General features: G+C 44.4%; 1 protein-coding gene across 1 annotated transcript in view; it reads right to left on the reverse strand.

Moving 5' to 3' along the window:
• Window positions 1–24940, reverse strand: part of DNAH12 (dynein axonemal heavy chain 12) — a 1449067-nt gene that overhangs the window by 1188510 nt on the left and 235617 nt on the right. The window lies entirely within an intron of this gene.

The raw sequence follows: 24940 nt of genomic DNA on the forward strand, positions 1-24940 counted from the left end.
CATCTCAAAAACTTAAATTTGAGATAAGAGTGGCTAGTGATCAAAGACTATTGACGCCTCTGTATTTGTAACTGTAGACTGTTTCCTCTGCTTTCACTACTGCCAGTGCTTAATTTGAGCAGGTGGTTTCTGCTGCTGGGCACCAGCACTTAATTGTCAACACCAGTGTTTATTACTGTCTGTTAAGGTAGAGCGCTGTCAAGCTAACTTGAGGATAAGCACAACAACAGTTGTTTATTAATTAAATAAACAGTAAAAATGGCGAATGACTGCTGCCCAAACCATTCTGATAGCTTTGCAGGATTTAAATAATCTGAATTGTCACACTTATAGTCAGTCAGTCAGTCAAACCACTTTATTCGGTTGATTAAAACCACAAAAGTACAATACACAATATAATAAAATCATGTAACCCAATAAAACATATTGGCGACTTAAAGAAGAACTATTATAGCAAGATCAATTTTCAGATGCTAAAAACTTAAAAACACAGTTAAGGGTAATTTCATAAAGGAGTAAAACAGAGGTTTTCTATACAATCGGAGCTCATACAGATTTTAACGTAGGATACCTTCTTTTTCTGAGACGAGCCACTGCAACTAAAAAGCTGGCAATGTTAAAAATCTCCCATGTATCGTTAAGCAGTTGAAGATAAAATAAGGCAGGTCTAACCAATAAAAGCCCCTTTCCCCTTAGCAGAGGGACTAAAAACCTCCTACAAATCTCACTGTAATAGTCACAAAACATTATAAAATACAATGAGTCCTGTGACGAAAAATTGTCACAAGGACATGGACCTAATTCCCCTGATCTGTACCAACCTTGCAGATTACCTAGAGAAAAGTGGATTAAATTAAAACGAAACCTAGTTAAAAGCCAGCGATGAAAGGGCTTGGTAACAATTCTCAGGTAGGGCTCAATCAGAGGGGAGGTTTTTAACAAAAAGTGAGCCCTAACTGAGGGTTTCAATAACTCCCGCTACTCACGATCCGCCAACAATAAATTCAAAAGTTGGGATTTAACCCATTTAACATCCTCTTTTTTTATCCTATCTGGATAATTAAAAAGATCTGAACGCCCCAGTTTTGACAACATAAGCTTAACATAATGCAACCACGGGATACTACTAGTTTTCTCCAGGGTAACACAGTCCCGAATAATCTGATGATTCAGTGTTAAGTCTGGGCTAAGCCAGCAAACCACCGATGCCAACCTCATCAAGTCTGACACATATCCTGGCCCCAATTCTTGATGGATAACAAAGGTTGGAGTTGATTCAGGAACCGACAAAAGGGTACACAGAAATGTATTTTCAGCTATCTGGACCCCTTCCAAGTGCTTGTAGCGCCAGATGGCAGAGCCGTACAGAACCATAGCCAAGCATTTAGATCTATAAATATTAAGCGTGGCTTCAATGGGCCTAGCCCCCAGATGCTGTGCAAACCCTTGAACAGCAGCCGTTGATCTTACCATTGCACATCTTTTGATTTTCTGTTGGGGGACCCAGGAACCTCTCTTGTCGAATAAAACACCCAAATAAGTAAAAGAGGACACCCTAGACACCTCAGCTCTGTTACAATAAAAAGATTTTACTTTTTTGTTTCTTTGGCCCATAGACATAACATGGGATTTTGATATGTTCACTACCCCAAAGGCATCCAATAGCCTCTGTAGGCCTATGGCTGTACGGCTAATAACACAGCGTCATCCGCATATAGGAGAACAGGGATACCCCTTTCCCCTACTCGCGGGATCTCCAAACTAGCCAGGTCTAAAAACGTATCTAAATTAGTAATATAAAGGGTAAAAGTAGTGGCGCCAGAATACATCCCTGGCGAACACCTCAGCCAGAATTAAAGTGCCTTGTGCATTTCCCTTCCTGGGTGACCCTAACTGTTGCTGAGCAATCCCTGTGTAAATCCGCCAGGAAATGAACTAGACATGGATCAATGCCCATATCTAGCAGGATAGTCCACAGATTCAATCTGTTAACCAGATCGAAGGCAGAGGAGAGGTCCATAAAGGCCAACTGTAAAATACCTGCTTTAGCTATAGTATATTTACATACTATTAAGTGTAAATTAAGGCACTGATCCATGGTACTCCTACCTTGTCTAAAGCTGTATTGTAGGTTAAATAAAACCTGATTTTCGTTCACCCAATCTGTGACCTTTGATAGGATCACACTCCCTAGAATTTTCACAGCAGAATCGATTAGAGATATCGGTCTATAACACGGTGGATCCCCTCTCTGGCCCTTTTTAAAAACTGGGATGATCGTGGATAAAGACCATGATGTGGGGGAAATCTGGGAACTTGACACATTAAATACATTAGTCAGTAGTTTGGCCCAAAATTTTGGATTAAGTTTATACAGATCAGCCGGAACGGCATCTGGGCCGGGAGCTTTGTTATTAGACATCTGTATTATCGCCCTTTCTACATCACATTCATTAAAAACTACAGGAAGGGAGACCCTATTAATCTCTAAACTGGCGGCTGAATCCACAGCAACATTAGATCCATAAATTGCTTCAAAATGGGAAAGCCACTGGGCTTCTGTAATATTACATTCTAGAGAGCCATTCTCTGTACCAGAGAAAAAAGGTTTATTAACCATGGCCCAAAATCTAGAGATGTCCTTAAGAACTTCAACTGTTAAAAAGGCATTCCAAACCTCCTCTTTAATCTCGTTTTTCCGCATAGAAACAGCAATCTTATACTGTTTCCTGAGCAGAGCTATCTGGCCTTTATCTCGTGGTATATTTTTCAAAGCTTGAGCCAGGTTATGGTGGGCCCGTGAGCAATTACTATCAAACCCCCTTTCACCCATAGTTAATCTGGGTTTAATTATCATTGTCAGATCAGATGCTACCTGACCACAAATGCCTTCAAAGGCTCTAAGAACCTTTCCTCCTTGGATGGTATTATCAAGACATATTGCGATATTATCTTTAGCCTTCTCACAAAGGTCCACAAAAAAGAGGTCTGGAATTACCTTGGCCCATTTAAGCCTCCGGCCCTGATCACTTGTTATCACACTATTAGCTTCCCCTATCTTTTTTTGATTCCCCAAAAGACCACATTCTTTATCTAGCACAAGTATAACCAGGTTGTGATAACTAAAAGGCGACCACCTGGCTTTGTAAAACAATACCTGAGATAGCATGGTGGGGGAGATAAATATATAATCTATAACAGTCTCCCGCGCTTTGAAAGTGGGGATCCGGTCCGTGGGATCACTAAAACGAGGTTAAAAAAGATCTACCCCAGCCAAACGCTCCTCCAGGGCTTCCCCCTGTTGTGTATGCTCAAAATGAGGAGTCGAGGAATAGACTGGCCCTAAATAATCATCAACCTGACAGTTCAGGTCACACACATGAATAATAAAATCGCCCATAAGTACAATAGAGTAAGAAGTGGTTTGCTTCATCCTATATTCTTCTAAGAAACATTTCAAGTGACATAAATGTTGGTTGAAAAAACAGCCCTCTCCAGAGTTATAAAAATTAACAAATAACATTTTCGGGAGGTTAGGGGTTATAAGTTCTATTGCAAGGCAATTATGAGACCCCACCTCCATCCTCCTTTGGGTGCCTTTCAATTTTAACGAAAATAGCATTAGAAAGACCCCCTTTGCTCTACGTGCAGGAGCAGAATGATTTAAACCCATCCACCCAGAAGTTGTCTGCCTTGTCCCAGGTCTCCTGTAAACTGATTATGTCATAGTTTTTTAGAAAACAGCCACCTGGGGTCATCTTTCTTGCTTCTAAGGCCCGCTATGTTCCAACTAATAATCTTACAATTAGGGGCTGCATCTACATCTATTACCTGACCATTATGGCTGTCCCCGGGAAAGTTCTTTTGACACTGGGTCATCACCAGTCAGTCATCACATCTAATTGGGACAGTGGGAGAAATCTATTTTTTAGAACTAAGCCACCTCCTTCTTCGTTCCACACAGTGGGCAGGGTTAATGGTTGTGGGGCTATTACTGATCTCCAACTGGGCCTATCGGAACAGTTCACTGCCTCATCATTTAAAGAGGGACGATTACCACCCTGGTTATACGTCATTGGGCAAGACTCCCTTGGGGATCTGCCAAGTACCTGTGTTTCTCTTGCTGGTGGGCAAAAGAAGCCCTGGGGCAAAGCCCTGATGCCCCCTTTCCCCTCCATAGAGCTGTCTCAAAACAGCCTGCCAGCTATATCCATTTTATCAAAGTTAACGACGATACATTCGCCGTCAACCTGTTTGGGACACTTGCCAACCCACCCCACACGTCTAGCCATTATAATATGAGGTGAAACCTTGGAATTGCCAATACAGTGCTGATCACACCAGTATTTGGTTTTTCGTAACAAATCCAAGGTAGATTCACGGCAGCGCTCTGTAAGTGGGGAAACCCCTGTAAGAACAGCTACCAGGGGTGTGGCTCCTGGAGAGAGGTTAAGTCTACAGCTATTTGATCTAATATTCGCCTCTAGAGTACCTTGGCTCCCACTGGTAGTAAAATCATGCCATTAGACAAAGGACTTAAAGGTCCCTCAACCCGAAGGGAGGTGCTCTCCCCTGCTTGTCTCTCTGAAATTACATCTATATTATTTAAAAGGCTAGACTTTAATCTATCCATTGGTTGTGGTTGACTACCCGGGCAATCCTCTCTAGTATAGGAATTAGGCTGTGTTTGCAGCTGGGGCGTTGTGATTGTATTAGAAGCCTCACACGGAATTTTCGTGTCCCTTAAAAATGTTTCAAGGCGCTCACATTTTCTCAAAATACCATCAACACAAGTGTTCAATGTATCAGTAATGTCTTTGGCAATGTTCGTGAGTATAGATTCCAGCCAAGAGCTAAATATCTGCTTCACGAGTTTCCACAGTGTCAATTGGGTATTCGAGTCCATACCTCCAGCCTGGGTGAGAATGTCATCATTGGGTGCTTGGCCAAGTTTGTTTGCCTTTTTTTCATCCTCTTTTTCCCTGGGCAACCTATGTGAGCCCTTTTCGTTGTCTTAACCATGGGGGGCATATTTTCCTTATTCTCACCAACCACACCCCTTGTCAAAGTGACATTAGTTATCAACACAGTTGGCTCCAAGGGCACAGAGATACTAGGGCTATTGTCGATTTGAATTTGCCCCTACCCAGTGTCTTGACTCAGTCCCAATCCCAATTCTTTCTCTGCGTTAGCTATTTCCTTATTTAGGGCTCCCACCGCAGAAGTCAGGTAGGCTATATTGGAAGCAGAGTTCCTTGGCATTTTAGCTTTTACACCCTCCTAGTCCCGACCACAAGATTGTTTCTGCTCACCCATAGCTGCAGTAGGAGACTTCGATGTTAGGGGATGGCCCAGACCAGCCTCTTCTGGTCTTTGACGGGGCGCAGACGGGCCGCCCTAGGCCCGGGCATGGCCCAGGCACGCCGGCGAGCGTCCCGTGCTGCGGGAGTGCATCAGTGATTTTATCGCTCCTCTAGGTGTGTTTGCGGTATCAGAGGGGCGAGGGCGCAAGGGCTGCTGGGGCTTGTAGTTGGGCCGTTCTCCTCACGGCCTGGAATGGTCAAGTTCAGCCGTTCCCCTCACGGCAGCAGCGGAGGCTGCTACAGCAAAGTCCCATGCCTTTTGGTGTCACACTTATAGGAGTGTAATTGTTAGTGGTTGTGTTGGTAGTGTCACTGTTAACACTGGAAAGGGCAATGTGTGGCGAGGGCCTTGGCACTGTTGTTGTTACAAATTAAGCACTACATACTGCCAGTATTTTACCTACCTGAAAGATTGTGGTCAAATATGCATCTATACTTTCGCAAGCCTCTGCAGCCCCTGTGGCGAATGGGACTACCAACAATTTAGGGGGCCGCAACCCTTCAGGAGGCCTCCATTCAGCCCAAGGTCAATGAATATGTGTAAGATCTAGAGACTCAGCCACATCATGACTTTATGTAGATGGTACCATATTTTGTATTACAACACTGACAAAAGGAGGATTTTAAGTCAGCTGTGTTTGTCCCTTAAAGGATGCAAGCACCTGGGATTCGAGAAACCCGAGCTGCAGAGGTTTGTGCCCTGAAATATGTTTGACATATGACAAGTCTGCACCTTGCTTGAGCCTTTACGGTTCTATGATACAAAAGAATTCCTGTGGAGTGCTTACAAATTAGACTTCAAGCCAATTATATACATACTAATGACCAGCTCATAGGGTTAATTCAGTTTAAATATTTTGCTATCCATCGCAATAGAAAGATAGGCAGGTAGAGCGAAATACTTATAAATAGTTTGATAAACGGATAAACTACAAATAAACTGAGGTCAAAAAGTAGAGTGATGTACAGCAAGTCATCATCACATTAAGGCCCTCATTCTTAGTGGCACAGTGACTCCACATTACGCACTTTACTCACCACCGAGGGGCCGATTCCGATCCGGGTCGGAAAGCACTCCGACCGAGCCGGATCCGGAGTGTTTTCCGACCGAGCCGGAGTCCTGCAGTCCGACCGAGCGAGTACGATGCGGCCGTATGCTGTCGGACTCGGTTCGGTCAGACTCCCATAGAAGTCAATAGGAGCCGGTCGTACGACGCGTACATGGGCTCCCATTGACTGAATGGGTACGTCGCGGACAAGTGCACCCCCTACAGTGAATATGCGTCGTGCCATCCGCACCGTACATGCCTGTGTTGTCACCCCCTGTGTCCGAGTCGTACGGCTGCGGGTGACAGGGGGTCCGACGCGGACCCCCAAAGGCAACCACCCGGACGATTTGCGAGACGGACACTCTGGCTCGCACAGGCTGTCTGACGCGTGCATCGTACGGAGCGGTTCGTACCCGGAAACGAGTCGGTTGGTGAATTTCATGTAGCTCGCATCGTACTTGCTCGATCGTACAGCTGTACGAGTCGGGCGGAAACCACGCGTACGTCGCGTAGTTTTTCCGGCCGGATCTGGTTCGGTGCCCTTCGATTTGGCACACGATTTGGAATTCTAGGTTGTTCAAAATTAGCTCACATTCAAGACTTTGCCCCTTGCAAATTTTGCCAGGAAAATCCTGGTGAAATTCACACAGATAAAAGTCGTTGGAAAAAGGGAACCCCGCTTTATTCGAGCATGCAAATGAAAGTGCCACGAGATCTCCCATATTCTGAGCAGAAAAACTCCGAATGGAGAGCTGTAACTGCACCTGATAACAAGCATTTGAAATGCTATAGGTCTCGCATTTGCGAGAATTTGAGTTATTCGCATTGTAAATGACAATACCTTTTATTTATGTGTTTTGAAAACCTGCAAGCATGCGTAAACATGCACTTTGTACTTCTAGTCCTTGCTTACGAGAAGCAAACTTGCCAGTAAAAGAGGCACAGTTACTGCCATCGCTTCTCAGTGATTGCAGAAGCCTTGATTCCGGCACAAACTTCCTCGCACAAGTGGCTTCCTCCTCAATATGTCAGCAGATTACAATCCCAATTGATTTTTAGGTCTCGCCTGAGACAGCGCTTTAGCGCTGCACTCGCGAGAGCTTTTGTAAATGGGGGATCTGGAAGTGCAAACGAGTGCTTTCAGGCCTCCAAATACAGTGCATGTGCGCCGGGCGCGCGCACCATTTGGCAGCCTGCACACCGTTTGCTTTCACTTTCGCGGGCCGCACGGCCGCTTTGCTGTGATCGCGATCACTTTCACACAGTGCATGTGCGCCGGGCGCGCGCACCATTTGGCAGCCTGCGTGTACATTTCGCGGGCGCTTTGATGTTCTCAGTGAGCCGCGCGGCCACTGCGAACATCAAAGTGCCCGCAAAATGTACACGCCATTTGCCACCCCCTCCCTTATCCCACTTCCTGCTTGTCTTTTTTTTTTTCTTTCCACTGCTTGTCTTGGGGCCACTTGCAGATCTGTAATTGAGCGACTACTTTAAAGTTAACTTCTGACACCAGAAACCGCTTTAAAAAAAATATGATTTTGGCAATGTATGCTGCCTCTGTGAGGTCTCACTGTACTCCATGCTTTCCGCACTCCCTGTCCCCCCCTGCCCTCGCGCGCTTCTGCTTCTCTGCTCTCCCCTCCTCTACCCAGCCCACCCTTGGTTTCAAGCGCAGCGCCCGTGTTTATCAGGAAAAGCACGAACGTCAGTGGCTGCGCAGGCGTTCTCCTCCAATATTTTCACAACACCACTAAGGCACTATGGGACATGTATTCCCGGCCTGCAGAACTGGAGACTGTTAGTAGTATCAATATGACCCAAATTGCTTATTTAGGGCGTTGTCAATATGCGAGCCCTGTCACGTTTATTTGCTGCAGCTCAAATGCGGCGCGCAATTAGTCTTGTTTGCTGTTCAAGGCATGTTGCTAATCCCGACAGTGCATATGAGCACATTATACTTTTGCCCTCTAACATGAGCCATACGTGATTTCACAAGTATTCCCCCATGGTGCTTTCAAAGGAGATATAATAACAACGTAACACAGCGTGTCTCCTTTGCCTTTCATTTTTTCAAGCAGCACGTTTCCAATAGATGTTTTTTACCACTGTTCTGTGTCGCCTGGCTGCCGTGCACACCACACGTGAGGCACTGTTCTCATAGCCATAGGATGACAGCACTGCACTCGCTGCAACACATGCCTGCACAACTCACAATGACTGGCCTCTCTGAGATCCAGTGACATCTACACCACCCTGTACATATGGAGGAAGGTGCCACTCTTACATTTCTGCAGGTCCAGCTAAGATTTCATGACTGCATGCACTCCACTGTACACCCGAAGTAGCACTGGTCTCACCATGTCACGTAAAAGGCAAGCCCTAATCTTAAACAGACACACACTGACACATACTTTGGGGCATGCACTTCGATCACCAGCACATCGAATTAATGGTTGCTGGCTATACCACTACCATGCAGACTCTGGAGGGACGGCTTTTGAACAACAAGCATTTGCAATGCAATAGGTCTCACATTTACGCTTGTTTGAGCTATTGACATTGCAAATAATAATGCCTTTTATTTTTGTTTTAAAAACATAAATACAAGGAATTTTTATTTACAATGCCAATAGCTGTAACTCTCGTAACTGCGAGACCTATTGCATTGCAAATGCTTGTTTTATTTAATTGTCAAAATGGCTAATGTTGAAAATAGTCCAATTTTACAGGAATTTTCCCCGTCTGAAGAGTAGTAATTATGCTCCAAATCAGGAAACGCGCGGATATTTTCCATGATTAACTGCCCCTACTTTGTTAACAAAAAGTGGCCATAGCATAAATTATCACTTAATTATACACGGAAAGCGTGAGAATGAGGAAGCACTGGGACAAGGCAGCACCGCACCGTTTCGGCAGTGAATAAAGAGATGAGTTCTCAAAATAAACAGATAAAGAATGAAACTGCAAGGAGACTATAATCGGCCGATGCTCCTCTGTCTTGAACGGAAGTGAGCTATCGGCACCCAGAACGAGTCAGGATGCAGCAATTAGGAGGGGCACTGGAAGGAACCTATGGCAAGCAGCAGGCGGGCATAAACATGGTGTAAGTAATTACAAAAGGTCTTGCAGACAGCGCATGCGCTGTAGGCTCGACCTAAAAATAGCTATGTCTTGTAACAGTATTTCCTCTGGGTGATTTTACCTCACCGGAATACCAGGCCTAAAATGTTACTCCTCCACAGGCTTTCTCCTACTCCAAAATAAATCAAAAGAGAAGGCTTCCTTGCACTCCTGCTCTCAGCTGCATCTCAACACACCTGGCATGAGGAATGCACATCATCCTCAGGTAGGGAGATGCTTTCTGGTGAGCCTGGAAAGGAATGCTGGTAATAATGAGGATCTAAGTGTCCCAACGAGTGACCATGATGAAGTACAAAGGACTTGGAGGCCCGATTGTACTCTCCCTAAATGTTCTTCTCCCTGTCTCTAGCCCGATACCTCTCTACCTCTAGACCTAATATTTCCGGTTTCTACTTCGCTCTATCTTTCTTACTGGCCACCTCACTTTTTTCTCGTTACCTTACTCCTCCCTCCCCAACTCAACTCTCTCTCCAACCCATCGCTAACTCTTCCTCCCATCTCATTTTACTTCACCTCCCTTACTATACTGTTCTCTTCACTGCCTCCCTTTCCTTTCCTGACTCCCGCTCCCTGTCATTCCTCTTACACAACAGTCAGAGATCACGGTCTAGCTAGAGAAGTGAACACAAAGGAAGAGGAGAGGCAGGATGAGGAAGGGGAAGGGCAAGGGAATAAAGGAGAAAATGATTAGATTTTAACAGATGAAGGGTGAAAAATCCTTTGAACAGTGCTTTGATTTCCAGTCCTACATGGGCTTAAAAATCCTTTGTATTGTACTGCCCTTTTTTTCGTATAAAAGCTTTCTTGAAAAGAACATGGGAGTACACATTGGCAAGCCCCAAATGTTCTGCGGCCAATGAGACAGTTATAAGAAACTTATCATAGTTTACTCTAAAACTACATCTACTGATGAACTTCCATGATGAATTAATTAAAAGAAATGCTACTCAAATTTGTTCGAAATGCATCTACTATGAATGTAACTACACCCTGTTATGTTACATACATGTGCTGTGTCACTACGGGAAAGACGGCCACTGTGAAACTACGGCAAAGGGGCTGTGACTTCACAATTTATTTCATGTGGTTAGAGCCATCATACCCTCCGCCAAATGTCATAAAACAGCCCATGCATCAGCTCCACACCATCAGAACAAACAGGCCATACATCAGGCCACACCATCAGAACAAGCATTGGCAAAGCCGATAGATCTGACTATAATATGCACAACACATTAAAACAGCATCTGTGCATGCCTTCATTAGCACGTTAGGTCATTAAAGCAAGAAAAACGGACTTTTCCAATATGGTGTAAGTTTTACGGGTGTGCAAAATTTGTGTAATCTGCTTTTGTGTAATTATGCAAAAGCATGCACAATAATGTGAAATGCTAAGCCAGCATTTGGTGCTATATTTTAGCATGAACTGCATCCTTGTGCTCATTTTGGCCATGATAATGCATTTTGCAAAAACCGCAAGCGCCACAAACGGCAGCCTCTCACGTTCTGGTTGTTCGCGCTCTTCCTGAGCACTCGTGCTAATTTTTTACCGCGTATGGTGTATAATTAAGTGATGTAGCATAATTAATGGAATTTCATGTAGGAAGCCTAACATGACATTACATAAGATTGTGCCAGCGTAACATACATTTTACCCAGGCCCAGTAAGCTTTCCTTTTGCGGAGAGATGAAAATGTATAGGATATATGTATATAAAAGTTCTAAGTTACAGTATCTTGTATTCTATTTATAAAATGATAGCAAGGAAGGAAAGCTTAACACAGCCCCAGAATGATAGCTTCATAATGTCACCAACGGTAATAGTAGATATAATCACAATTGTCTAAGAGTTACTGATATCTCCTAAAGTTACAATCAGCTTGTAACATGAGTAGGAAACCTTGTGAACACGCCATTCGACCTTGCTCATCCCAACGTGCAGAATGTATATTCGGGCATGTGTCTGGGTGTGTCCCAGCAGAGAGGATTGGAGAGGAGTGAATGAGTAAGAGGGAACACTTTGCCAGACAGTTGTCATTTCAAAGCGTAAGCTAACAGTGTCAAAGGTGGTCTCACCCACAACTCAAGACAACAGACTTTCTTGCCCCACCCAGGAGCAACGTCCACATTGCTAGATCTAAACTTCTTTAAAGTGACACAAGCCTGCAAGCAGTTGTATTGCCATGAGTGGGCCTCTTACCATCATGTTGCAATGGCGAAGCTGATGAGGTCTGAAATATCCCCCACTACAGGTTCACGCAATGGAAGTAAAGCTTTAGCAAGCCCCCTCTGGATTGCTTTGTAGCATCTTATGTTGGCCCCATGCTGGACTGCACTTCTGACACCTACATCCAAATGCAATGGGAGGATAGATGTGTCAGGACTCTGTTGAAGTGAGCTCTGCCTGTTTACCAACAGCATAGCCAGGGCTCTACACTACGGGCAGACAGCAGGCCTCCCCAGTGGGTGCTGCCACAGGATGAATGGGCTCTGGATGGCAGGCCTTCCATACAAAGTGCCCAGGGTGCAAAAAAGCCCCCAGCTTTTGCGATGGCATGGAAGTCAGGGATGGTTTGACTCTTCTCAGTGACCCAGCTGCCATTCTCTACGGTGCAAAATGAGTACAGACTTATAGCAACGGCTCCCAGGGCAGTCGTGTCACCTTTTTAGGATGGAGGCCATCTTGGAGGAGCACTGGTAAAAAGGTGCTCTGAACAGATAGCGAATTTTACTGTAAGATATTTAAAGTGCAACTCTAGTCCTGGCATGAGTGTTGCATTAATGGCCCTTATAAGAAATAGAAAACCTGCAACACCCGATTCCCACAGATCCCCACAGTATTTTTTATCACTATATCACTAAGCAAGAGTAGTGGCAAGTGGGCGGGTGGTACCAATGGCAGCGTCAGGAAGATTGGAAATGTTATTGTAAACAAGGGAGACCTAATAAGATATTAACATAAATGCATGCCCTTGACAAAGACGTCAGATGGCCTGGCTGGGCTGTCATAAGAGCAGTGCAAGTGTCCTTTGTGAAGAGGCAGCACACTACACTAACCACTGAAAGCAGCAAGTACCAGCAGATGAACAGAAATGAAATAACAAATAAAGGATACGTGATAGGGTAAAAATGTGAATGCATTTCCCTCACAAGGATCTCAGATGGGCTGGCTGGGTTGTAATGGAAGTATGGAACCATTCATTTGAGAGCATGCAGTGCACCACACTCGCCTCTTTAGGGGTGCAAAAATCAGCAGATACACAGAAAAGTAAACATAATCATCCACCATGCGCTGTGCTAAAATCAACTTCTGAAATCAGTATGGTGATTTATTATACTTAGATGCAAAATAGTTCCATTGCAATGGCACACTCCCTCAGAGGAGGAATGATACACGAAACAGCCAGTAACATGAGGTGAAAGGGATATTCTACTTCTTCTTTGTTGCAAGAGGGATTGACAAAGTCTCAAAGCAATAGCTGAAAGGGGCTGACCCAAACAAGTCGATCCCCTAGGGGAGAATATCCTAAAGCCACTCTATATATTGGAAACAATAGGTCTTGCAGAAAGCTGACCTCTCAAGACAGGTGTAAAAAGGAATGCTAGTCACAAATTGCATGGTGTTTAGGAAAGAAAATCTTAGCTGGGATTGTGTTTGTTTTAAACTATCTTTTAATCATTGGCTTTTACTTTTAACTTTTTATATCAATGGTTACATCGCCTGGTGACATCATACTTTACAACAGTACTTTTGTAAATCACGTTAAATTTACCTTTTTGAGAGGCCCGAAGAGAGGGTATTCTTTATATGTGGAATACCCTCTCCATCCTACTTGAAGTGAACTTAGAATTTGGCACATACAGAATGTCCCGTCTGGCCTAATTAGAGTGCACACATTTGTATACACTCCTAATACGATAGAAGGGACTGTCAACATCTGCCAGACACTAAATAATTCCTTTGAGTCTGTCTGGCAGATGTGGCATGTGCTCACTGCTCAAAATTGGAGGATGTCCCATTCACCCTATTTACAGTATTTACTTTTGTATACACCTTTAATTGAAACTCTGCATCGCCCAAACTCTAAATAATCCCCTAGAGTTATTTATAGTTTGGCAGGTGTGGAATGTCATCGCCACCAAAAAATGGCACATGACTCGTCTGCTATATTTACAGTCTATACATGTGCATACACTATATGCACCAGAACCACTCTAGCACATGTTAAGACTGTACTGGCCTAACCAGTCTTCAGAGATATTGTACGGTCCAGAAATATTCCCATCTGCTCATATGATGGTCTGCCTCTACATCTGGGATGCATGTTCTAGTACCAAACACTGTGAACCAATTTTGATGGCTGTATTTAGTAAGTCACTTTATTTGTTCAAGAAATGTTTCTTTAGCTCATTGTTGCTCTACTGAAGCACCAAATATCTCTCACGCTTCGTGTGATTCTCAAACTTTGGACAACAGTTTTGCCATTTGTCATTCTACATGGCAAATTGATTTGAATGGGATCACAACAATCCTTGATTAACTTTTGTTTCAAAACATTCAAACCTTTCTCCCATGGGCTATAGGATTTGTTGAACTGCCATGTTGTCCTGATAAGTGCACCCACTTGCCAGGCCATAACCTTCCCATTTTATGCACATCAGACACCCCTATGGTAGGTCCAAGGTACACCACTGGGCAGGGTGCAGTGTATGTGAAAGGTAGGACATGGACTGAGGTGTGTACCATGTCCTAATAGTGAAATACTATCAATTTCGTTTTTCACTGTTGAAAAGCCATCTTGCCCATAGGACAGACTGGGGAAGGCTGTGTACTATGTTTCCAGCCTATCGTGCAATAGGCATAAGATGAAGAGGTGAAGTTTAGTGTGCCTGAACTCACAATTTAATAACACATCTTTTTGTGAAGGTGTTTTTTGCATCGTGTGTTTTGAAACCACTCTTTTAGAAGTGGCTGGGTTTTTGTGCTCTAACATTTCTGTGTGTCTCTGCCTGGTTGTGAATTGACCTTCTGGATTTGAATGTGATAGGCTCTGGGGAATGTCTTGACCCAGGGGAGGAGGTGAGACAGTAACAGGCTGACCTGCATCTGGAGTGTAGGGGGGAGGAGTAGCCCCTGGAGGTGAAGAGGCCTGGATTGCTGCCATAAAACAATGTCTCCCTCTCCTGCTGAGTGATTAAGTATCCAGACCCCCACTATCAAAGGAAAAAGGTGTCACTGGCAGGGAGACACCCAGAACTAGTTTGGACAGGGGTCAGTGCCCCCCTGAACACAAAAACTTCAAAGACATTTAGGGGTATAACTATGAGAACTGAAACCCCTGAACATTGGACTGATCAAGACTGTAAAGGATTGAAACTACTTTGTGGTCAAGAGGAACCTCTGCCAAGGAAGAAACAGCTAAAGAGACTGAAGGAAAGGACTGACCCTTGTTGTGTGTTCTGGGGCTGGGCTTCAGTTTGCTGATTTAACCAAGGAGAGGCTAAAGGGAATTTTCTGTGTGCTGTGTCCACCTGCTTGAAAGGACTTTGCTGTGTGCTGTGTCCTGAAGTAACGTAGTCCCAAGGGCTTGAGGAGAGCTGGCTCCCTGTTGTGGAAACTCAGGAACACAAAAGTTTCCAGGTGTGTCTCAGCAACGCTGTGTTCGTGTGCTTTTTGCAGCCTGAGACCCTCATAAGAATTGCCCTATGATCGTGGGCACCTGGAGTCCAAGTGAGTCTCAGCGACACTGTGTGCCTGTGCTTTGTGCAGCCTGAGACCTTCGTGAGGATTGCCCTGTGACTGTGCACACCCAGAGTCCAAGTGAGTCTCAGCGACGCTGTGTGCATGTGCTTTGTGCAGCCTGAGACCTTCGTGAGGATTGCCCTGTGATCATGTTCACCCGGAGTCCAAGTGAGTCTCAGCGATGCTGTGTGCACTTCGTGCAGCCTGAGACCTTCGTGAGGATTGTCCTGTGATCGTGTGCACCCGGAGCTTAAGTGAGTCTCAGTGACGCTGTGTGTGTGTGCCCTGTTGCAGCCTGAGACCTTCGTCATTGCCATCAGCCCGGACCGGCATCCCCAGAGGAGCTGTGCTGCCGGCCCGAGCCTGCCTTTGCTAAGGAGGGACCTCGAACCATCCCCATTGGGGGGGCGAGTTCCGCTGCCCCAAAATCACCGAAGTCGCATCGGAGGCCCAAGTCGCGAGGAGAGGAGAGTGAGGTCGCACCCCCCCCCAGGTAACGCTCAGCAAGCGTGCGTGTGTCGCTGCCTGGTGCGGGGTGCGGGCTCCAAGAGAAACGCTCTCTGCCTTTCCAATTCTTGTAGCGCGAGCCTCTGCTCAAGCTCGTATCGCGGCCCGTACTTGCCGAGGAGTGGCAGTACCGGGGCTAGAGTGTGGAGCTGCACTTTGTCTTCCACCTTACCCGTGTTGGGGGCATATTTTGGCAGAAGCTGACCGCGAGTCAGTAAGAGTGGCATAGAGACCGTCCAGAGCACCATGATCAGTGCCGGAGTAAATTATTGTTGCATTACGCATTGCATTATTTTTGCATAACGAACTGCCTGATTGTTGCATTACGCATTGCATTATTTTTGCATTACGAACTGCCTGATTGTTGCATAACAAACTGAATTAAATTGACATTACAAAGTGCCTGATTCTTGCATTACGAACTGCATAGCATTGCATTAGGACTGCATTGGATCATCGAGAATTGCTCATTAATACAGCAAGAACCTACAAGGGCTTGCTGGCCTAATAACCGGCAAGGTGAAATATTACAAATACGCATATGATGGATTTTTATCGTGTGGTCTCATCGTATATCTTGTTTAAAAACATATAATTGTTTTTATGAAACTCGTCTGGAGTCCATTTGTGGTGTCATCATTGGGTTACTGAGAGCGTGGTTGCAAATACTTTATACATATTCCTTGGAGGTAAGCCTAGCTGCTCGTGCCAAGCTACCGAAGGGGTGAGCAGGGGCTATCTGAGAAGGTGTCCTTCCTTTCCCTGACTTAGAAGCAAGGGTCTCTATTTGGACTAAGGTACCTACCTCAGCCAACTAGAGACCCCCAGTTCTAACAGTAATGCAAACAGAGTATCTCTGCAGAACTATTTTACACAGGCGCAACTATGCCAACGGATGAAATCCATACACTGCTGGAGGCTTCAGGTCTTGACTTTTAAACACCGCTTTTGAGGAATATCATATGGGAAGAGATAAAACATTATTTTGATGACAATAAAGGCACAGCATCAGATAAGACAGACCATTAAAAGTGAGCTAGTACCGGTGGAGAAACAACTATTGGTCTCCTTGACGATACAGAAAAGGACAAATTATCTACAAATAGAGAAACGATTTCCCAGTTACTGAAACAATTCATATGCTTGAATTACATGGCCCAGAAACATGAAGACGGGTGCAATGATATCTGTTTACTTGAAGATGTAATCTGCTCTTTAGGGGGCTGTCAATGGTTTAGACACAGTACCGTATGATATTTATATTCAAATCTAACTCTGTAACTGATTACTGTCCTACCGTATGAATTATGAACCGCAACATAAGGTTACAACTTTTTGAGCACTTTTTCTTGAGCACGAAATCTATTGATGCATGGGTTTCAACCATACTTTTATGGCTTGGCTTATATAGCAAGGCCAATGCATACCATGCCACGGGGTGATTGTTGTTCATGCTGTGGACAAAGCTTTGGCCTATGTAAAATAGAGGCTTTTTGTTTTGTTATAGCCCTGATGAAGTTGTGGGGCGAAACGCCCATTGACGAAATGCATGTTAGATGAGAGCAAACGACCAATAAAGAATGAATCTTTGATTCCAACAGACTAAGCAATCTGGAGAACACTTGTGATGGCAACCCACAATGACAAATGTGCATTTAATTTCCATGTGCTTAAGGCCTGGTTATCTACAGATAAATGGAATCCCTAAAGGGCATTTTGTGCGCAATTGAAAACCTGTAGAGTTAATACATTTAGTCTGGTGAATGAACAGTAAGTACAGTGGAACCACCTGCATGCCCTGTACTGCAGTTGCTGATATCATTAGGGAGTGGGTAACGGGCAAAGGCTCTACTATATGGAGGGCATACAGAAGTCATCAAGGCTAATCTAGGTAATTTTAGAGAGACCTGGTCCAGACATATAGACACAGACCTTACCACAAACGACTGGGAGACGAAGTTTTGCATAATGTGATATTTAAATTACTACATTTACCAGCCTACACAAAACCTATCTCACGTCAAAGTAGTTTTGGAAAACGTATCTTACAGCAAAATTTGAATTCACAAGATGTTTTGTACCTGATACAGATTTTTTTCCATATGACCGTGATGTGTCAAAATATATTAGGGTACTGGAGAGGGATCACTTAGTGTACAGGAAAAATAATAAATTGGTCCAATGAACTGAAACCTGAGATGTGCCTGCTCGGTCAGAGCCTAAAGAAATGGAAATATTGCAACAGATTTGTTGGCCTGGCAATGGTGTTACATAGGAGAAAGGTCTCAGTGCCTTGGACTGCACCCAAAGCTCTGGATATTGAGACCTGGGCAAAAGACGTGAAATGTTGGGCCTGAAATGAGATTGAGACATTATAAGCATAGAAACAGAATGGTCTATGGGGAACAAAAAAAGTACTAGATTGGGAAGCATTAATACAATTGTACAAAGAGGCCATGGGAAACAGGCCTGAGCCAGAGCTGGGTTGGGGATATTAAGGATATGTTTGTAATCTCTTACAGTAACAACGTGCAGGATCACCGTCTGCTGGTTATGGTGACTATGACCGTCAAAACAAAGCATTATATCATATTTTTTAAGCATATTATATCATACTGAAGTTACTTCAAGCATACACAGTCTGGGGTAGTTATTGACTATAAATATTGTTTCTTATCATTATCTCACTATCAGAACCCCTTTCAAAAAGCCACAGAGGCTACTGGGCCCAACTGTGGTGGTTAAGGCCTTTTACTCCTGATGTCCTGGGACCCAACCTACTATGGATCCTGTGCAACTGGGCTAAGTATCTCTTCTGCACTTGACACTCAATGGTAGCTGTGGATGAGCAGTCAAGGGCTCCCTCAGGGAGGAAGTGTAGATAAACATTACTGACCATGGCTCATAACTCAAAGTGCACTCAGCCTTGTCAATAAATCAATGTCCAGACAAATACTTGTTTTTGTATGAAAAAGAAGTATTTTATTTCTAACTCTATGCATTCAAAAATATAATGAGATTCGTAAACAACAACACAATCCCACTGAGGTCGAGGCTCTAGTGTTTATTGGGCAATTCCTTGTCCCACCCTCTTCCTTGCAGTGTGGTTGGGGTTATTCCCCATTCACTGCTGCCGCATCCAGAGAATGCTCACTAGTAGGCAGTACTCAAGAGCTCCCCTTTGACTCTTTAAGAGTTAGTCAAAAGTGTCTATGGTGCCGCAGCATCTTCAGCAGCGATTCCCTTGGGGCCCAATTGACTCGATTCAAGTCTTACCCACACCTGCAGCATGAAAAGCGTTCAGTGTTTCAGCAGGTGCCCGGACCACTGGCACTTGTCAGCTCTCATTCTGTTCGGAAAAGTCTGGCTTCTCCCAGTACATGTGGCAGCACCCAGGAGGTGTAGGCTCTCTCTCGAGCAGCGCTGCAGCTTTCCCACGTAATCCGAGAGTATCCCAACCTGCAAAGACATGGTAAGTCAGTCTTGCCTACATGAAGGGAAGAGGGGGGATTCAATCTTCCAGTGCCTGATCGGAGCCCAGCACTGGTGCAACATCTTCCTCGGCGTCCTCCACAGTCCTCAGAAGTGGGTTAGGGGCATGATGTGCAAGCTCAAATCGGAGGGAGCAGCCTCTATCTTTTTCTGGGCAACGGCCTGAACTCTTGGCAACCTTAGTACCGGCAGCCCCTCCTGGCATACAGGGTTGCTGCAGCACTAAAGAACAAATCAGAGACTCCCCCAATGCAATAGACCACACCACAGTGGCCTGTCATGCCATATATGGTCGACGCTAAGCGAACATGAGTTTTTGGCGCGCTTGTCACACAACCACTTCAACGGTGGCCTCATATGGCATACTGGGTCACTGCAAGGAGGTAGTACATGCTTGGAGCTCCCTGCATGCCGCTCAATGCACGTCTTATTCCACGGTGGCCCTAGCCTGGCATACAGGGGTCGCTGAAACAATCCTACACATGGGCAGTGACCCTATTGGTACACAGCTGTACCCTCACACGTCCACAGAGGGAGTCTTCTCAGAAGGGGTTCCCACTGGACCTCACTCCCTCCAACGCCTCTCCTCTTCCTCACAGGGCAACACTGGTCTTGAAAAGCAGGGCAAGCGGGGTTTCCCTTGGTAATGCACCCTCACCAAGCCTTGGCCCCCAGTCCCGGTCACAGACAGAAGTCTTGTAGAGATTCCCCTTCTCACACAGCTTATCTGGCTGAGAATGAGACAAGCAAAAAGCAGCCGGGTTATAGAAGACTGCACTGCCTAGACAGGTCACTGAAAAGTAGTGAAAGTATTGCCCGCCTCAGATGGCCAGCTGCCAAATGACCATAGATTATAATGACATTCACAGGGGTATGAGAGGCAATACGTTGGAGGAATTTTTACAGTATATACATGAAGAATTATAGAATCCACGTTGATGCTTGTGTTCTTGTGTTGTCTTTATTCTTGGTGTGCTCACAGTTCAATACAGCCTTGATGTGCTCAAAGTTCGATACAGCCAACGCGTTTCACCCAAACATGGGCTTCTTCAGGGCAAAGTAAAATGAACAATAAAGCGTCTTGGGTCAGGCTGGGTGTTGGTGTGAATTCTCGAAAGTTCCGTGACTGAGAAGTCGGAGTAAGGAAATCTCTCAGTGGGCTCGCTGAGATGATCCTGAAAAAACGAGGAGACTAAGAAACGGCCCGTATTGGCTAATCCTTAGTAAGGATGTGAAAATTCAAATATAGTAGTGAGATGCGTGTGTAGGGAGCCTTCAGCGCCGGTACGTCCGTCAAGGTAGATCGATGATGACAAATTTTGGGGTCTCAAACTCACTTTCTTATAGTCTTTTTCCAGGCACCAAATGTGATTTAGCGTCTCGGTCTTTGAAGTTTTGTGTTGGGGTTCTGTTTCTTTTGAAGTGCACACTTTTGTTTCTCTCTCTTCTTCCTCTTGAAAGGCTGTCTGATATGGCAGGAGAGACACTGAAGCTGAAAGTCCCACAACACAGGCTATGGGAGTGACTGGAGTTCACACTTGGATGTCAGCCACAGTGATATATGCATCAAAAGGTTAATCCTGGACTTCCAAGCTATGATTTCCTTATCAGCTCTATTTCCTTCCATCCAGGCTCCTTCCTGTGATCTACCACTAAAACAAAGAGCACCCTCATGAAGTGTAAAGGAGGAGCCTCTTTCTCCCTTCCTCCAGTGTGCCCCACCCAGCTCACTGGAATGCAACAATCCACAAATTTGTCTGGGGGGGATTACTCTACTCTTCATTTCTTCACCAGGCAGGCCTAGACTTCCAAAAATTGAACCTAGAGTCCTCCATGTAATGTTCCATTGCAGGCACACGTGCACTCCGTGTACATACACAGCACACACATTGTCCAGCACTGTTACCTCTATGTACTGTGCCACCAGACACACATACATTCAGCACACACATTCAATTTGTACACACTGTTTAGTACCGTAACCTTACTGTATTGAACCAGGGTGTGCTATTTGCAAACACACACAGTCAGCACACACATTAACCATGTGTGCGCTGCACAACACTTCACGCTTCATGTATTGTACTTCTCTCAAGCACACATACATCCAGCACATGCTTTTCATTGCGCACTTACTGCACAGCACTACATCTCTCATGTAATGTATTCCTTTCTGGCATACATATACTCAGTACATGCACTAACCATACATGTACTGCACAGTGCTGCTCTATCCCCATACTATACCCTTCCCAGGCACAAATACATCCAGCACAGTCACTACTCCTGTGGTGCATAGCATGCTACATCTATCTGATGGAGGCAAAGGATGAGTTAAGCACACAGCAGCAGAACTTTAAAAAAGGTGAGTGAGCCTGTAGACCGCACTCCAGTGACATACGGTAAAAAGGACCTATTCACTCTTACTGATCACTACACAATCTGCTGGGGAGAGGAGTTGGCCTAACGGCTAGGGTGCTCGACCTCGGAGACTGGGTTCGAGTCTCGGTAATGACGCTGAACATCCTGTGTTTCTGGGCAAATCACTTAATCTCCCCGTGCCTAACAAAGAAGGAATGGGTGTCCTAATGTAATGTAACTGGTGCTATGTAAAGCGCTCTGATACCTGATTGGATTCGGGTCAAGTTCGCGCTATATAAAACTCAGCAAAAAAATAAATGTAAAAAAAATGCTGCAACCATCGCGCTTGTGCTGCTTAACTCTTGATGAAGATGGCAGCCTTCCACCACTATGAGGGTAGTGCTTTGGGCACCCCTCCCAGTCCAACAAGAACGCAATCCATGAGACAAGCCTATGTCATGGAGCACACGCTTGATCCGTGTTTGTCTAGGACAACAAAACTCAGCATTAGGGATCCAGACAACGGTAAAGTAAGGAACTCAGGGCAGGGGTATACGTCTTTTACCATGCAGAGGACAATTTCATCCCAATACGAACAGAACAGGAAGTCAGTCTGAGAATACATAATTGAATCAAGATCAGTGCATTTCTCCTATGCTACAAATACATAAACTGTTTCCTGTGTATGCTGCTAAATGTAACTGAAAACATTAAAAACAGAGTGTAAAACAATTGGTCTGATGGCAACAAGACATTCAACAAATGAAAGCACTGATGTGGTGCTGTTTTAAAAATACATTTTATGCCAGAGTGAGAAAGCAGCCCTAATCTGGAACTGCATCAGACAGCACCTGGTGCACACTCGTTCTTTCTAGAACTATCCAATTCAACAGCGTAACATTAAACAATGTACAAGAAAGTTAATAGTGAAGTTTCTGAAGATACACACTTTAAGTATTTACAGCCTCAAAAGGAAAAGAGGATAGATGTAATGCAATCTTCCATTGAGGACTGTAGAGAAGACAAAATCTGGTTGGCATGGGGGTAGTCTCAATACTGGTAACAGCATAACAAATGATAAAGGGTTTTGTGCAAATATAATCCCTCTCAAGCCTTTTTTTCTTCATAGGACTTTCACAAATAGCAATGGCTATCGTAGTGTGCCCCAAGTGTTATATGTGAGCCCAACAGACCTGTCAAGCATGATTTCCCTCTCAAGCAGGATTTCACATTGTAGTGTCAAAAAGGATTTCCACAATCCTCATCCTGCGTATTCTGAGAGGTTCAGAGAGGTGATCTCTACCCACTCAGTCAGCCTATTGTTTGCATTTGGGGAGGCAATTTACACCTATTCAAGCCTATTTATGGCTAATTATTGGCTGGGAGAACATAGAGAGATAATGCAAATTAGTCTACAGGAACCTGGGGCAGGGAAAATGTAACTTTCTAAAAGTTACTTTTGCTTAATATGTGTAAAAAAAAAATCCAACTTTGCCACTGAATTGGATTTTGAATAACTATTAAACGTAGTGGTTTAATTATTTCTCTGGCAGCTCCCATTACGGAGATACAGGATTAGTATTTTAATCTGTACTCTGGTTTTCTACTCTGGGCAGCTAGGCTTGCAACAGGGAAAATTGCTTTCGGGTGCTAGTCACTGTAAAGACATGTTAACATCAAATTTCTGCATGTCCTACTTTAAAATACCTTGCAAAATGCCTTGTAGGCTACAAGGCCTACAAAGGGGTTAACATTAATATTTAAAAGGAAGGGTTTGACCTGTCAAAACGGGTTTATGTTGACAGGCCAAATTGCAGTTTTTACAGTGCTACAGTCAGGCTAAAATGGTAGGCCTGAAGCCAAGTTTGCACTTCCAATGTAGTGGACGGCACAATAGGTTCTGAAGTCCACTAGTGGAATTTAACTTCCAGGCCCTGGGTACACTTTGTACCGTATACTCAGGACAAATAGGCATGTTTAATATACCATTTAGGAATATGCATATTTAAACATGTTAAAAAGGTAGCACAGTCACTTTACTATTGGTTAGCTGGGGAACAGTGCACAGACTTATAAGGTCAGCAAAATATAGGGTCAAGTAAATGGGAAAAATCGACTGTGACCACAGAGAAAAGGCGGATTTCCTGCAGCTTTCTGGGAGATTTAGATGTGGGTTTGCTATGTCAATATGATCATGCACTACCCATTAAGTCCCTCAATATTACATCACACATAAATCTGAACTCCCATGGAATGCTAAAATGTTCCTTGTTGTACATGCTACATGCAATTTTTAAGGTATCATGGAGTGATACAGACACACTGGACATTAGGTAAATAGCAGGCTCGGGAGATTATTTTTACTATGGAGCGTAATCTTGTATCAGTTACAGATTTTGTATAATTTCTATTTTCTCACGCTAAATCTTTTTTGCATAATTTGGGCCCTATGCAGACTGGTTGGAGCAGAAAATTAGTTTCAGAAACTGTGAAATTAGATGTGTGTGCCATGGCAATATCTGCTGGGCGAGCAGTATTTCTTGCGCAACTTTGGAGACTACAAGGAAAATACAGAGAAGGTACCTCATGTGACTTTCGTACTCGAGTGATTAGCTCGCCTACAGTCTTCACACAAATACACAAACATGTTTTGCATCAAATGCATCATGTTTGTGAAAATTATAAACATTTCATGTGAAAATCAGAATTTTGCCCAGTTCTACAAGGTGGTTGTTACCAAGGCAGATGATGAAGAGACTGTGTGGATCAGTATGCAAATTGGGTGGCAGTGATATTTCCACTTTAAGCACTCATGAACCCAGGACAAACAGATGAAAATAGCACAGGCAATCTGCATTGAAGAGAAGGAGCCAAATCATGATTCCTCATCAGAAAAAACAGGGCAGTACAATAACTGCTAAACAGGTGACTGTCTTCACCATTCAAGAGACAACACCACAAAACTGAGGTTGATATTAAAAAACATACATGACATCGGACACGCATACATATGAGTGCACGTCTGGCACTATCCTGCTAGTTTACAAATTTAACATTTAAAAATTAGTTTCTTGTTCACACTGAAGGTGATGGTAGTTACTAAAAGCCGGGAAAGGGAGAGAGGGAGAAAGAGAGAGACAGATTGAGAAAGGGAGAGAGAGCATGACTGTGTGTGGGGGTGTGTGTGCGTGCGTGGGTGGGTGCATGCTTGTGCGTGCATGTGTAAGAGAGAGTAATTACTCTGTGGTTGTCAACGCCAGAGACTAGTCCAAATGTGGTAACAC

Source organism: Triturus cristatus, chromosome 9 (genome assembly GCF_964204655.1).
Source record: "Triturus cristatus chromosome 9, aTriCri1.1, whole genome shotgun sequence".
Taxonomy (NCBI): domain Eukaryota; kingdom Metazoa; phylum Chordata; class Amphibia; order Caudata; family Salamandridae; genus Triturus; species Triturus cristatus.